The sequence below is a fragment of the Ranitomeya imitator genome, chromosome 4 (assembly GCF_032444005.1).
Source record: "Ranitomeya imitator isolate aRanImi1 chromosome 4, aRanImi1.pri, whole genome shotgun sequence".
NCBI classification, from domain to species: domain Eukaryota; kingdom Metazoa; phylum Chordata; class Amphibia; order Anura; family Dendrobatidae; genus Ranitomeya; species Ranitomeya imitator.
Window position 1 is genome coordinate 521187141 of NC_091285.1, and position 12293 is coordinate 521199433.

Here is a 12293-nt window from a genome sequence, read left to right on the forward strand (position 1 = left end):
GTTTGTGCAAAAAATCCACTGTGCTTGATAGTTCATGCAAAGTGGATGTGATTTCATGAAAACTTGTCCACTACGTATTTAACCCTCCGTCACATACAATATTCGGACTAACGAGTTCACATACAATGTGCCTGTCAGGCGCCTGCTGGAAAAATACCTATAATATCTAATGTTTGCAATTTCAGTGCTCTAAAAGTGATCAGTGACCTTCATAGGGATGTAATAAAAGAGACTACACATAATCAGTTGCAAAAAAAAACATTTACTTAACATAAAACTAATAACTATGAAATACAAACTTTTCAAAACTCCCGCCAAATAGTCCCCAGTTCGACTCTCTCAAAAAAATGTACAAAGAAAATTTTTGAACACAAACTTAATTTTAAGGTACCTTAAGTACTATTAAAAACAAAGTAATAAACACTGGCGCTGTACACTACGGACGATGGAGGAAATAGGGGAATAGGCTAATAAAGGAGGATGAGGGGAAAAAAACGAGGGAGGGGGGGAGAGAGAAGAGGACAGAGCTGCTGGTGGGGTGGCAGGGTGTGTGCTATACCCTGTCTGAAAGAAAAAACTATATACTAATGAACCACCTGCGCTCATGAACCAAGTGGAATGCAGAGGCTTAGACAGAACCACTGGCGTACAGTTAAGTACAGTAAGTATAAGAGGCCAAAGAGTGAATAGTATACTGGAAGTCTCCTATTACGGTGACATGAGGATATGTCCACTATGGACCGACAGCAATGGAGTGCCTGCAATGAGTGTAACATCCACTTACTGGTATAGAAGGTCCGAGTGGCTGTGGAGAGCAGTGGGGGTCCCAGACTAACGTCGGCTGATGTGCTGGGCTGCAATATGAGATGGCCGTAGAGTCCTGGGACCGGCTGTTTCCAGAACAGGCGCTGAACGCTGGGGCGTCTGGATAGGTAAGAACCGCCGACTCCTGGCGTGCCCCGGCCGGAAGCAACGCCGGAGCGATAGCGGTGTGTGGAGGGGGCGTGGCTAGGATCGTGACGTCACGGATAGGGCGGGCTTGGCAACAGGGGGAACCAATCCAACGCCTGCCCCTATGGGTACACACACCACTTAGGTATTATCACCAGGATACTCATCACCTTTTAGTGTTCCTGTATTTTAGATTTACATACAGTGGGGCAAAAAAGTATTTAGTCAGTCAGCAATAGTGCAAGTTCCACCACTTAAAAAGATGAGAGGCGTCTGTAATTTACATCATAGGTAGACCTCAACTATGGGAGACAAACTGAGAAAAAAAAATCCAGAAAATCACATTGTCTGTTTTTTTTATCATTTTATTTGCATATTATGGTGGAAAATAAGTATTTGGTCAGAAACAAACAATCAAGATTTCTGGCTCTCACAGACCTGTAACTTCTTCTTTTAGAGTCTCCTCTTTCCTCCACTCATTACCTGTAGTAATGGCACCTGTTTAAACTTGTTATCAGTATAAAAAGACACCTGTGCGCACCCTCAAACAGTCTGACTCCAAACTCCACTATGGTGAAGACCAAAGAGCTGTCAAAGGACACCAGAAACAGAATTGTAGCCCTGCACCAGGCTGGGAAGACTGAATCTGCAATAGCCAACCAGCTTGGAGTGAAGAAATCAACAGTGGGAGCAATAATTAGAAAATGGAAGACATACAAGACCACTGATAATCTCCCTCGATCTGGGGCTCCACGCAAAATCCCACCCCGTGGGGTCAGAATGATCACAAGAACAGTGAGCAAAAATCCCAGAACCACGCGGGGAGACCTAGTGAATGAACTGCAGAGAGCTGGGACAAATGTAACAAGGCCTACCATAAGTAACACACTACGCCACCATGGACTCAGATCCTGCAGTTCCAGACGTGTCCCACTGCTTAAGCCAGTGCATGTCCGGGCCCGTCTGAAGTTTGCTAGAGAGCATTTGGATGATCCAGAGGAGTTTTGGGAGAATGTCCTATGGTCTGATGAAACCAAACTGGAACTGTTTGGTAGAAACACAACTTGTCGTGTTTGGAGGAAAAAGAATACTGAGTTGCATCCATCAAACACCATACCTACTGTAAAGCATGGTGGTGGAAACATCATGCTTTGGGGCTGTTTCTCTGCAAAGGGGCCAGGACGACTGATCCGGGTACATGAAAGAATGAATGGGGCCATGTATCGTGAGATTTTGAGTGCAAACCTCCTTCCATCAGCAAGGGCATTGAAGATGAAACGTGGCTGGGTCTTTCAACATGACAATGATCCAAAGCACACCGCCAGGGCAACGAAGGAGTGGCTTCGTAAGAAGCATTTCAAGGTCCTGGAGTGGCCTAGCCAGTCTCCAGATCTCAACCCTATAGAAAACCTTTGGAGGGAGTTGAAAGTCCGTGTTGCCAAGCGAAAAGCCAAAAACATCACTGCTCTAGAGGAGATCTGCATGGAGGAATGGGTCAACATACCAACAACAGTGTGTGGCAACCTTGTGAAGACTTACAGAAAACGTTTGACCTCTGTCATTGCCAACAAAGGATATATTACAAAGTATTGAGATGAAATTTTGTTTGTGACCAAATACTTATTTTCCACCATAATATGCAAATAAAATGATAAAAAAACAGACAATGTGATTTTCTGGATTTTTTTTTCTCAGTTTGTCTCCCATAGTTGAAGTCTACCTATGATGTAAATTACAGACGCCTCTCATCTTTTTAAGTGGTGGAACTTGCACTATTGCTGACTGACTAAATACTTTTTTGCCCCACTGTATGTCCTCATTCACACATTCACTTTAGAACGTTCCATTATTATGAGGCCTTATCTCAGCATGTAGATGGTACTGTCCGGCACCCATAGGGGCAGGTCTGAACTAAAGGGGGGGCGGAGGCTATATTAGGACGGATCTTTCAGGGAACTCCAGCCCTGACGAAGAAGGAGTACCTCCTTCGAAACGCGTTGGATTGGTTCCCCCTGTTGCCAAGCCCGCCCTATCCGTGACGTCACGATCCTAGCCACGCCCCCTCCACACACCGCTATCGCTCCGGCGTTGCTTCCGGCCGGGGCACGCCAGGAGTCGGCGGTTCTTACCTATCCAGACGCCCCAGCGTTCAGCGCCTGTTCTGGAAACAGCCGGTCCCAGGACTCTACGGCCATCTCATATTGCAGCCCAGCACATCAGCCGACGTTAGTCTGGGACCCCCACTGCTCTCCACAGCCACTCGGACCTTCTATACCAGTAAGTGGATGTTACACTCATTGCAGGCACTCCATTGCTGTCGGTCCATAGTGGACATATCCTCATGTCACCGTAATAGGAGACTTCCAGTATACTATTCACTCTTTGGCCTCTTATACTTACTGTACTTAACTGTACGCCAGTGGTTCTGTCTAAGCCTCTGCATTCCACTTGGTTCATGAGCGCAGGTGGTTCATTAGTATATACTATTAAAAACATATTCAATCAGAAGTAGATGCTGAGGTTTCCCCAGAAAAGTCACACTTGCAGAGCAAATAGCAAGAATTACACACCATTTTTGCATGTGTCAGGCAAATTGCTTTATGACATTTGAGACATTCATAATTTGAAAGCCTTCTTTTCCGCTTTCCGTTTGGCAGGTGGTGCATCTCCTTCTTTTGTGAGGTGGTGCAGATGGTGACTTTTCACCATCATCTTCTGGGCGGAACCTTTTGAGCTGAACTTGAAGGCGAGAGGGGATACCGATTGTTTTCACGCTTCTCCTGCGTAGCTCTCCAAGTACTAGTTCATGGGCCAATTTTTTCAGATACAATCGTCTACGGAGTGGTTCAAGCTTGTTTTCAAGATAAATTACTTGTGAATTTATACCACCCAAATTCAACATAGCAAAAAATATGACCATTGGCCAGCGTTTGATGTTTCTGCTGACGTTGAAAGTGGAGCACATCTGATCTGCTGTATCCACACCCCCTTTGGTGGCATTGTAAAATGTAATTATCTCCGGGTTTTTTTCTGCCCCAGTCCCAGGATCGATGGCAGCATCATCATGAAGTGTTGATAGAAGAAGTACGATTTTTTTGGCATGTGGTACATAGGAAACTAAAGCCTTTCCATTATGGAATGCAAACATACTGCTGTACTGTTGTCTCTCTTTCACACTTACAAACTGTGGCGGCAATTCCCTTTTGTTTTTTCTTACAGTTCCCATATGACAGCTTCTGAATTTTCAGATAATCAATCAGATCACAACTTGTAAACCAATTGTCAGCTGTAATATTGCGACCCGATCCAAATAAGGGTTCAGCCAGTCTTTTTACAACATCAATGGTTTGTTGCTCACACAGTAAGGACCTTCTGGTTGTTTTCCTGCATAAACTTCCAGGTTGTAAGTGTAGGTCTTACTGGCATCAACAAGGGCATAAATTTTTATTCCATATTTGTTTGGCTTTGATGGAATATATTGACGAAAGGCACATCTACCACGAAAACCAGCCAGCATTTCGTCAATAGTGAGATTCTCTCCAGGGTAATAACTTTGTTTACAGTTTACAACAAATCTTTGAAATATATCACGAATTGGAGCAAGTCGGTCATGTGTTTTGCGTTCGGTTCGGGTAGTTCTGTCGTCAAACCGAAGGCAACGAATTAGAATCTTGAATCTGTTTATGGACATAACAAGGCTAAATTTTTCAACTCCATCCCCATCTTTACCCCAAAGTTCCTCCAAACTTTGTCTATTTGCCCTATAAGCTCCTGCAAGTTACAGTAATCCAAAAAAAGCACGCAGTTCTATTTCATCTGTGGGCTTGATGGTTCTGTTGCAGATGTACTTGTCCTTTATAATGTCTATATATTGGTTGGTATATGTGACAATAGAGTCCAGAATGTCATCTGTAAATATACTGTTCCAGCATTCAACTGCAGTTTTTGCATTACGTGCAGTTCCTATTACTGCAGGAAGGTGAGTAATAATGTTTAAAGGTTCCCTACGTTTTTTATGGAATGGCTTCTTGTTCCATTTAGTATTTTTATCTTTTCCAATATAATATGATCCAACTTCTTCATCCTCACCACTGTCACCGTCTTGCTCTGTTTCAGAATCCAGGACACATTCTTCCACCTCATCATGAGAATCAATCTCACTTTCCTCTCCTAAATCCTCATTCAGTGTGAGGTCTCTATCATCTAACAGCATGTTTGTTACTTCCTCAACATCAAGTTGTTTGGATAAATTGTACATTTTCCTCTCCATTTCAGCAGATAATCTGAAGCAAGAGAAGGAATATGTTAGGGAACTACTGTATATGCCTGAGCAGCACACTTTCTTTTATAAAATCTCCCTTATTTCTATGAAATATCCTCACATTTTGTGCTATACATTCATAAAACAAGCTAAATAAACTATTGTGATGAATAATAACATAAAATACCAACCTTACTGAATGTGACGTATTCACATACAATGAGCCTGAGAGATCTGTGCAGCTATATCCTCTCCCCTGAAGCTCTGAAATCCAACTGTGATATCAGGTTTCACAGACAGTCAAGAGACAGGAGACTACCTGGAGGGAGGGGGTTTCCTCACAATCTGGTGAGGAAGGAGAAATGAAAGTAAAAGAGAAGCGCCTGTCAGATCAGTTGTATGTGACGGAGGGTTAAAGACGTTGTAGATCGGTGTTGAAAAAAAAAAAAAAAAAAGAACCCCAAGAGATAGGTATTATTCAGCAGATTGCTACAGCGTGTTTTGGTGCAAACACCTGGAGGAAAAAAAACAAAAACAAACACCGTTTTCACATGTGACAGCATGGCCTATAATGAATTTTTGACATGTCAGGAGTGAGTGAGCAGCCGTGAGGGTGTGTACCACTGCGACCCCACTAACTGCTAATAAATGGGTGCAAACGGGAGAGGAAAGCGCACTGTGTACACAGGCACTATAGTGAAAACACTGCCAATCAGTCCGTCATGTGTCTACTACAACGTAGCAATGCCAATGCAGAAGGAGATCGTACACACCACCCTACCTCAATACAGTAATACCCGCCAGATATGAGTGAGGCCTTTATATGGGAAGGGCTTGTCCTGGTAGCCGTGACCGATAGTCCCACAGACTATGAATGGTGCGCAGCTCCATCTACTCTGCATCCACACGGACCTCTGTAGAGACCCATTCTCGCCATCAGTCAGGGGTGATGGGTTCCAGTGATCAAATGCTCATTCATCAATTAAAATCTTGCAGTTTTCACACTGGCCACTTGTGCTATTCTAGACTAATTTCTTGTTGTTTCAGGAAACACCACATGTGCATGGCTGCAATGATAAGACTGAGCCCATCTTCTGCATTGAAGCATCTAATAAGTGTGTGTAAGGTCATTGTGAAGGGAGGGGGAGAAGGTTCAGCTGTGACGTCCCCTATTGTGATTGCAGGATAATGTGCCATCAGCTGCGGATATAGGTGTTATCTGTGACTGTAATTCTGCGTCTGATAATAAGGAGCCTGCTGAAAAATCAAATCTGTGGCCACTTCTATAACATTACTAATATATTATTGAATACCAATCAGACTTTCTGCGATGGTCGGGAAATGGTCGTGATCTTGTTTAACATGACAGTAATGAGGTAAGTTTATCATGATTCCGCAGCCAAAGTCAGTGTGCAGCCCTAGCCTAAGGCGTGATGGAGGGGACATTAAGATTGCTCACTATGGCTAGGGATTCACAGTAACTATTAGTCACGCTGCATCAACGAGTTCTGTAACAAGTGCTAGAGAAAAAGAAAAAAAAAACAAAAAAACACTTCAGCATCTCAGTTCTTTCAGACAAGCAGCGCATGTCCTGTGTGAAGGACAAGAGGCATGGGGCGGTGCCCACCGTGTAGGCTCCGGTACATGTGCTCAGTGGGTATTGTCTGTGTACATGAGATGTGATGTCAGCCAGTAACATCGCCACTTCTGCAGCCCCCCGACCATCTAATCACCTGTGAGGAGGACTCCAGGAGAATTTATCAGGAAGCCACATGATTTATGGTGGGGTCATTTACCTATCACCATTTTCACATGTACCCATTCAGATGGAGACGTTTATTCTCAGCGAGGTAGGGCAAGTGTAGGACCTGGTATAAGAGAGATGCCGTAAAGGGGCTACCAGGTACACATAAAATTGGCCATTTTTATGCGCTAAACGCTCTCATTTTTCATATTTCTAGTGCAGTAATGCAGTTCAATTTTCGTGTTTGCATGTTTTAGCGCTGCAGTGTGCTGCCTTATTTACTTAACTATATACGAGTTGGCGACTCTAGGTTCAGCACCTGTTCACACTGAGTCTATGTATGGATGTGATGGTCAGGTTTTTGAAATTTACCTATCACCAGTGACTTCTATGTTGCCCATATGAGGGGCGAGATCACTGTGCCATGTAGTTCACCTCCCTGCAGCACACAGCGACTGGCACTTCGAACTAATCTGTATTTTATCTCCCAGCACCTACACACGGCATGATAAACCACACTGACATCCATAAACCCATGAGGAGAAGAAACTTTGGACAGCTGAAATGCGTCAGAACTGCTCTTTAGAAGAGCATAAACCTATAAGCCGACATATACCGTGCGCTCTCCAATGAAAGGCATCACGACCTGCAGACTAATACATGCAGCACTCGGTTTGAAGAATTTGCTAGAAAATGAAACTATTCACACAGAACAAACCGTCATGGAGATACAGGACCATCTCTGCTATTCAGTGGGGACGGAAAGTATTCAGACCCCTTTATATTTTCAGCTGCAGGGACAGGATGACTGGTTGTCTTTGAAGGAAACATGAATGCGGCCAAGTACAGATATATCCAGGATGAAAACCTCTTCCAGAGTGCTCTGGACCTCAGACTTGGCCAAAGGTTCACCTTCCAACAAGACAATGATCCTGAGCACACAGCTAAGGCCTCTTTCACACTTCAGTTATTTGGCGTCAGTCTAAAACCGCCATTTTCCTCAAATAACGGATCCGTCATTTTTTTTGACGGATCCGTTATTTTCCCATAGACTTGCATTAGTGACGGATTGTGACGGATGGTCGTCCGTTCCATCCGCCATGCGACGGATCCGTCGACATTTGGCGGACGTTTTCTGAAAATAGACGGACATTGGAACGTTTTTTGTCAACGCCGAAATGGCGGATCGCGACGGATCCGTCGCGTCCGCCATTCCATAGAATGGGCGCCTATGGGCGACGGATCCGCCGCAACCGTTTTTTCGGCGGATCCGTCGCCCCAATCCGTTTTTTCAATTGCGCATGCTCCAAAAAGTAGATACTTCTCCCAGACAACCCCCAAGTAACGGATCCGTCAAAAAAACGGATCCGTTAGAACCGTTTTCGCAACAATTGTGACGGATCCGTCAATCCGTCACTATGTCGGTAGTGACTGACGCCAAAAGACTGAAGTGTGAAAGAGGCCTAAAATAACAAATGAGTGACTCCAGAATGGAGCATCTCTGGAGAGACCTGAAAATGGCGTCCACCAACGTTCACCATCCAACCTGAGGGAACAGGAGAGGATCTGCAAGGAAGAATGGCAGAGGATCCCCAAATCCAGGTGTGAAAAACTCATGGCTGTACTAACTCAGAAGGGTGTTTCTACTGAATACTGAGCAAAGGGTCTGAATACTTATGACCATGTGATATTAAAGTTTTCATTTTTTTTTTATTAAATTTGCAAAAATTTCTACATTTCTGTTTTTTTCCATTACACTACATTATTACATTACTACATTATTATTACTACATTACAGTGTACAATGAGAAATAAATGAACTTTTTTGAATTTACCAAATGGCTGCAATGAAACAAAGTGAAAAAATTAAAGGGGTCTGAAGACTTTCCGTACCCACTGTACGTTACCCGACATGGTGCCCTATAAGGTCTGGCCATAGAAACGCTGATGGACCCACTGCCAGCGAGATTTGCTGGATTCAGTGATGAAAGAACAGCGCAGCATCCAGCTGTAATCTGCCTTCGCCCTGCAATGTGGACGTGAACACAGGTACCACAACGTTACATCGCTAATGAGCCCCCCGAGGCCGGACCCCGTCTCAATGAAGCAGCTATAACTGGGTGAACATGTACGGCCCAATGACAAAGATAAGTGTACGCAGTCATTATAGTAATGTGAAATAAATCATAAAAAGTAATGGAATTAACAAGCACAGCATGTCCAAACACTCGCCATAAGGAGGAGCACACAAACACCACTGTAGGATCATGGGGCAGTTACACGGCCAGATAATTGTGACTGGGCCTTGTTAAAAACACGAGTTTCAGGATTACCTTGCAGTGTAAGCAGCCGCTGATCACCCAATGAATGAGCAAAATTATCTTTTGTGCAGCATTAAAGATCATCATTCTGGGTGGTACATTGTCCTGTGTAATCAGGACTTGTGCTGCCGAGAACAATGGCTGCCTCTGTGCAGTGACTGATCTCGGATAGATCACCCAGTGTGCATTATTTGCTTTAGTCGGTCTGTGTAAACAGGCATCTAAACAACTGCAAATTAGTAAGAGTTTACCGATCGGCGGTCAGTCCATGTAAGCAGACATTTATCGTACATGTCCCAGGGTTTGCTTCTGTCTCGGACAGCACAACGACCCACAATAAATCCATCCACACATCAGATCCATGTCTCCGGTCTGTGAGACTGAGCTTGTGCCATCCGCTCTGCAGATACAACTAGGTCATGAAAATCGTCATCAGCGGCCTAAGCCCATTGTAAACTGATGCTGGATCCTACCGGCCCTTTAAATATTTAGGCTTTTAGCCTGGGAGAGGCATCTTTAATATTGGGTTTAGGCTGTGTGCACACGACGCGGATTTGCTGCAAATCCGCACTGTGACTTACAGTACAATGTAAATCAATGTTAAAAAAAAAAAAAAAGCTGTGCACATGGTGCGGAAAAATCAGTGCGGAATTGCTGCGGATTTAAAAAAGTGCATGTCACTTCTTTTGTGCGGATCTGAAGCGTTTCTGCACCCCTCCATGTTAAAAATCCACAGTGGTAAAAACTGCAGAAAATCCGCACAGAATCAGCATCAATTCCACAGCAAATCCGCACAAAATCCGCATAAAAACCGCAGCTGCGGATTCTGCCAGGAGATGCGGATTTTGTGCAGAAAGTTCTGCACCACATTTCTTACGTGTGCTAATAGCCTAAGGGTCCCATTAGGCTGCTTTCACACATCAGGTTTTTTTGTTTCAGGCTAAATCCAGCTCTCGGGAGAAAAACCGGAAAAAATAAAAACTGGATCCGGTTTTTCCCCCCATTGACTTGTATTAGCACCGGATGGCCCAGCGTTACTTCCGGTTTGATGCCGGGTCCGGCGTACACTCGATTCCAGCATCTGGAAAAAACGTATACTGTAACGGTTTTTGTCTCCGGCGAAAAAGCCTGGAGCGCCGGATCCGGCGCTTCCGGCTGTTTGCTAGAATGGAAGCCTATGGGAGCCGGAAGGTGCTGGATGCAGAAAATGGCGGATCCAGCGGCCTGATCCGGTTTTTTAAACTGAGCATGCTCCATTTTTTTTTTTTTCATCCAATAATCTAGATAGACTAGCCGGATCCGAAAAAAAAAAAACGGATCCGTCGCATCAGTTTTTCACAATCTGCGCCGGATCCAGTTTTTCCAACATTCGCCGGATTTAGCCTGAAACAAAAAACCTGATGTATGAAAGTAGCTTTAGGCCGGGATCACACTACAGCGAGATACGGCCGAGTCTCGCAGGTTAAAACCAAGCTCTGGCACCGGCACTCCAGAGCGGAGCGTGCGGCCGCACAGCAATACATGGAGCCGCACGCTCCGCTCCACAGTGCCGGTGCCAGAGCTTGGTTTTAACCTGCGAGACTCGGCCGTATCTCGCTGTAGTGTGATCCCGGCCTTAGAGAGAGGTCGCCTGGTCATGCAAGTGTATTCTATCTAGCACTAGCGCAGTCCACACAGCACATATTCAGTGTGAACACATGTTGGCGCCTACACAGCCTCCGTACGACGCACCCCGACAGCCAACGCTCCGTACGACGCACCCCGACAGCCAACGCTCCGTACGACGCACCCCGACAGCCAACGCTCCGTACGACGCACCCCGACAGCCAACGCTCCGTACGACGCACCCCGACAGCCAACGCTCCGTACGACGCACCCCGACAGCCAACGCTCCGTACGACGCACCCCGACAGCCAACGCTCCGTACGACGCACCCCGACAGCCAACGCTCCGTACGACGCACCCCGACAGCCAACGCTCCGTACACTACACCCCGACAGCCAACGCTCCGTACGACGCACCCCGACAGCCAACGCTCCGTACACTACACCCCGACAGCCAACGCTCCGTACACTACACCCCGACAGCCAACGCTCCGTACACTACACCCCGACAGCCAACGCTCCGTACGACGCACCCCGACAGCCGACGCTCCGTACACTGCACCCCGACAGCCGACGCTCCGTACACTGCACCCCGACAGCCGACGCTCCGTACGACGCACCCCGACAGCCGACGCTCCGTACACTGCACCCCGACAGCCGACGCTCCGTACACTACACCCCGACAGCCGACGCTCCGTACGACGCACCCCGACAGCCGACGCTCCGTACACTACACCCCGACAGCCGACGCTCCGTACGACGCACCCCGACAGCCGACGCTCCGTACGACGCACCCCGACAGCCGACGCTCCGTACGACGCACCCCGACAGCCGACGCTCCGTACGACGCACCCCGACAGCCAACGCTCCGTACGACGCACCCCGACAGCCAACGCTCCGTACGACGCACCCCGACAGCCAACGCTCCGTACGACGCACCCCGACAGCCAACGCTCCGTACGACGCACCCCGACAGCCAACGCTCCGTACGACGCACCCCGACAGCCAACGCTCCGTACGACGCACCCCGACAGCCAACGCTCCGTACGACGCACCCCGACAGCCAACGCTCCGTACGACGCACCCCGACAGCCAACGCTCCGTACGACGCACCCCGACAGCCAACGCTCCGTACGACGCACCCCGACAGCCAACGCTCCGTACGACGCACCCCGACAGCCAACGCTCCGTACGACGCACCCCGACAGCCAACGCTCCGTACGACGCACCCCGACAGCCAACGCTCCGTACGACGCACCCCGACAGCCAACGCTCCGTACGACGCACCCCGACAGCCAACGCTCCGTACGACGCACCCCGACAGCCAACGCTCCGTACGACGCACCCCGACAGCCAACGCTCCGTACGACGCACCCCGACAGCCAACGCTCCGTACGACGCACCCCGACAGC

General features: G+C 47.2%; 1 protein-coding gene across 3 annotated transcripts in view; it reads right to left on the minus strand.

Moving 5' to 3' along the window:
- Positions 1–12293, minus strand: part of CRTC3 (CREB regulated transcription coactivator 3) — a 198258-nt gene that overhangs the window by 184641 nt on the left and 1324 nt on the right. The window lies entirely within an intron of this gene.